The following is a 5,000-nucleotide window of genomic DNA, read 5'->3' as shown; positions in this document are numbered from 1 at the left end:
AAGATGTATAATCCCTTACACTGCTTGACAGAATAATTGTAGTTGAAAGGTGCAAACCCCTGTGTTTGAATGCAGTTCATTTCAGGGAAGTATAAAACAGGTCAGTATTCTTATTCCTCTTTTTGGACCCTTCATTTCACGTAAACTTTTAATTTCAGGTAAGCATCACACTCCAGTTAGTTTCAGGTAAGTATAATGCAGGTAAGTATTCTTATTCAGCTTTTTGGACCCTTGATTTCAGGTTAAGTTTTAATTTTAGGTAAGCGTTGCACTCCAACATAGGTTCATGTTACAAAAGTTACCCAAGTGGATATTTTTAGTATGTAAAGCAGTTAATAACTGGTAAGTATTAATCGATTAAGCCATGGCAACACATGAATAAAAAATGACCCTTTTTATAGTGTAAAACACTTAAATATGGAATTGTTATGTAAACACCAGGTAATAAGCAGAGCCATTTTCAAATGCAATGAAAATATTTTATTGACACCACAGGAATGAAATCAAACATGACGTGAAGGATCCCACATGCTTGATGCAAAAGGTAACAGGTAGGTATGAATGAAACATGTATATGAACATTTTGTATGACACGTATTACATTACAACATGTATGACATGTAAAACAACACACAAATAAGTTAAATAAATATATACGTTATAAACATTTAAAACATTTTTAAACAATTTCACAGTATTTACATCATTGTGTGTGTGTGTGTGTGTGTGTGTGTGTGTGTGTGTGTGTGTGTGTGTGAGAGACAGACAGACAGTCCAGTAACCAACAACAAGGTTAGAAGGATGTTCTCCTCTTCTCCAGTTCCCATCAACCACAGTTTTGAAGTGTTCATAACTGTTATATGTTACACACAAGCACAATGCTGTAAGTACCATAGACTATATTACAGTGTCATACAGTACAGCACACAATGTGCTGTGTGATCATAAGGAAAATACACATTTTAAATCAATTTCACAGTATTTACATCATTGTGTGTGTGTGTATCAGTATGGTGTGTGTGTGTGTGTGTCAGTATGGTGTGTGTGTGTGTGCGTGCGTGCCTGCGTGTGTGTGTGTGTGTCAGTGTGAGTGACAGACAGACAGACAGACAGTCATTGCAACCCACAACAGGTTTAGAGGGTGACTCTCCTCTTCTCCAGTTCCTGGTCCACCACACTTTTAAAGTGTTCATAGCTGGTGTACGTTACACCTTCGAAGCCAGGTGTGGTGGACATATTGGTGGCGAGGCAAAAGGTGAAGATTTTCTGGCTGCTTCCAGCCACCTTGTCTTTGGAAGGGGTGTATTTCTTCCGCTGCCCCCCACACTGCGGCACTTTGCAAGCCCCACATGGCTTATTGGACTTGTTGGGCATCACAGGTTTCACGGCGGGAGGACAGGGTGGGAGGACAGGGAGGAAGACTGGGTTGGCGGATGGCAGCAATCTCACTGACGGAGCCTGTGGTTGGGTTGCACCAGGAGGACAGGTGCTTTTGCCACGGCAGATGACACGTAGGATGCAGTGGCAGGCTTGGGCTGGATACTGCGGTGTGAAGGGCCTGGTTGACAGCCTGGCTGTGGCTCTGGCTGCAGCTGCGTCTCTTCAAAGTCCAACCTGTAAAAAATAAAATAAAAACACACACACACACAAGCACAATACTGTGAGTATCATATACTATAATACAGTGCAATACAGTACAGCTCTCCACAAAAAAATAAACAGATAGAGTGAGTGAAGAGCTTACCTCCGCTTTTCCCCACGCCTTTTGCCAGCGACATGGTGAGGCTCCTGGTACTGCACCTGAGGTCTGTCTGGTGGTGGCAGTGACGACGGCAGAGCAGGGGCATCAGGCATTGGTTGGTCTGACAGAACGTCCCGATGAGTCTTCACTCTTGGCCTGACCGTTGCCCTGAAGTTGGCCATCTTCTCCTCCCTCCTGAAAAAGCCGGGTCGTCCCTCACTCTGTCGGCGATCCTCTTGTACTGGCCTTTGATGGACGAGGTCAGCTTGCTGGGAGACGAATGGAATTTGCTGCAGGTGGGATAGTGCTGCAGCATCTTAATCAGGAGGTACAGAAGACAGCGCTGCTTGGGGGTACCTCATCCAGCCAAACTTGGTCTTGGGAGGGGTGTACGTCCCTGCAGGCTTGGCGAAGGCGAGGATGCCCTTCTGCGAGGAGGATGAGGCTGCCGTCGACGAAGAGCCAGCTGTGTGTGCGTCGTACAGCAGAGTCTGGTACAGGTCACGCCGCTCGATGTACCACTCGTCGTGGCCCTGTTTCAGCAGCCGCTGCACCTTGCTCATCGACACGGCGTTGAGGCGGTCGCTCAGCAGAGTCACCACTCCTCTGTCGATGGCGCGCTTCCCACACAGAATGGCGGGGAACATCCGTCTAAAGGCAGGGGCGAGGCTCATCAGAACTTTTGGACTGTAGGCCAGCCAAATGTACTGCTGCTGCTGATGGTGATCTTCCTCCTCCTCCTCCTCCTCCCCCTCGATGTCGCGCGCCACCGACACATGCCTCACCTTCTCGCAGTAGGAGCACTTCAGCTTTTCTGTCAGGAGGGTGTAATAAGATGACATGCCACACACCTGCCTGGCATAGCTGCCGAAGCCCTTCCTCTCCAGGTATTCCCCAGGCGGCGCAGGGCAGTTGGTGTTGGGGCAGGGAATCATGGCCTTCATCACACCGACGGGGCGCCAGAAGAAGGCAGGCGTGGTGAAAAAGGAGAGCATGCTGGGAACTGCTCCCTTGACGGATACAGGCAGTGGGGGTTGGTGGAACTCCATCTTCTCCTTCAGCAACTTCCTCTCCACAATGTCACCTTTGGCATTTTTATAGCGGGATGCCCTCTCAAACAGGCCATATGCCTCGTTGCTCTTCATCCACTTAATGTTTGGGAGGGCGATGGCAAGTGCTTGGGCAGATGAGGGTGGCTCCTCCCAGTACCTCTGCCAACCTTCCAGGTGGATGCCGGAGGGCACAGAGGGCTCCTGCGATGGTGGCACGGCAGACTCCTGGCTGGCAGCTGCGGCTGGGGTGAGCTGTCCCACGGTGGTGATGTGGGTGGAGACAGGGACCTGGGACTCATCCAGGAGTTGTTCTGCAAAGCACACACACACACACACACAAACACACAGAGAATTGAGATAGTTATTCTAAATGAACATAATGACAGAAGTAAAGAAAAACATTGTTAGTTTAAGTCGCTCTAGAAGGGATACAATGGTCAATTCATTCCATATGTAAGCATAATAATATTACCTGCCACAGCCAATAGCTCGGCATCACTGGCATAATTGGAGCCATGCTGGGAAAAGGATGACACCGCTGCGCCTGTCTTTTCCTGAAAAAACAAAAACAAAAAAACAACAGTAAGATCCAGACATCATGGTTTTGAAATAGTGTGGATTATCACTCACATGTACATGTAGAAATTTTAACCTAGCTAACTTGCCTTCAGCTTCTTGTCAACTAGACAGGTGACAGAGGGGAAGTTGTTAACATATTCCTGCAGGCGCTCCTTCTGCCACTTCATGAGCTAATTCAGCTCACCCTGGTGAATGTATTCGGCCAGTATCCACGCCACCCAACCAGCGTCATTCTCCAGCAGCCACCTGAATGTCTGCCCGGCGTACTTTCCAAAGGTCATGACGAGCTGGCCTCTCCACATTTCCCCTCCAGCCTCTCTGGCAGCGGCCTCCGCCTTCACGGGGTCCAGCCAGGTCGGGTCCACCTTCTTGTTGGGGTTGTCTGCCTCAGCCTTGGCAGCTGCCGTACACCTCAACCGGGCCTCTCCCTGCTTGTACAAAGGGATGTTGGGGTACTGGTGCTGTTTCTGGTGTAGGTCCAGCTGGGGCTGGGTAGCGAAGCTCTTCCCACACACGTCACAGGCATGCTGCTTTGGGTAATGGAGCTTCATGTAGCGTGTGAGGTTGGACTTCAGAGTAAACCTCTTGTTGCATACCTCACACTCATAGCTATCATGGCTCTCCATTCTTTCTGGTAATGTAAACACAGGTAATAGGGATCAGACAGTGATGACTGTTCATTTAACTTTCCAACAAGTGACTGTAACAAAACTTTTAAACATGGCTTATTTACAGTCAGTAGTCATCATATGAATAAGGTCAAAGCAAGACAGCCAAGTTATTTATTTAAACTGGATGACAGTATTTAGTTACACAACACAGCTGTTACAGTGGTTAGCCTACTATACAGCGGGCTGTCATTAGTTCAGTCTAGCAACATTTCAAAGCTGGAATTAGTCACCCAATACAGTATTTCATGCAATGACATCCTTTCCCTCAACAGACATAATCTTCACATGATACATGATCGGCTATACAGAAATGTGCTGTTGGTGTATTAGCCTAGGACAACACGCTCGCCAGATTGTTCTAAATAGCCCTATGTTGTTAGAAATTGCTGTTTACCAGGTATGCAGCGCATCCCATGCAACAAGAGATTAACACGGTCGCCAAATTGCTTTATGTTACACTTACTCTGGCATCGGCTGTTGTCTAAACAGTCACATTTACCCACATTAACACATATCCACATCAAATTGACCAAGAAAATGTTGATTGTCGCTGAAAAGCAACAGGTGTGCAGGTGTGCGATGTAGCCGCTAGTGCTACTGTAATCGTCGTTGCGCTGACCGCTAGCAGACTAATTACCTCAGGAGGCAGATGAACCTGACAGAAAACTTTGCCGATAGCCCCCAACTCAAACAAATTTCGACGAATTATAGATTAATACTAAGAAAACTTTCTTCTAACAACACACTTTCAACTCATTGTAAACAGTCTTGTTAGCCGCGTTAGCTAGCTACAGACGCACACTAATCAGCTTGGGTGAATATAGTCATGCCATACACCGTTGGAAAGCTTACATTGTCACGATTAAAACGAGACCAACCACGAGTAATATGGTTACTCACAGACAAAACGGCGTTAGGTTGACTGAAGTCTACCCAGCAGCTAAAAACATACCTTCT

This window comes from Scomber japonicus, chromosome 4 (genome assembly GCF_027409825.1).
Source record: "Scomber japonicus isolate fScoJap1 chromosome 4, fScoJap1.pri, whole genome shotgun sequence".
Classification (NCBI taxonomy): Eukaryota; Metazoa; Chordata; class Actinopteri; order Scombriformes; family Scombridae; genus Scomber; species Scomber japonicus.
This window is presented reverse-complemented; position numbering follows the sequence as displayed.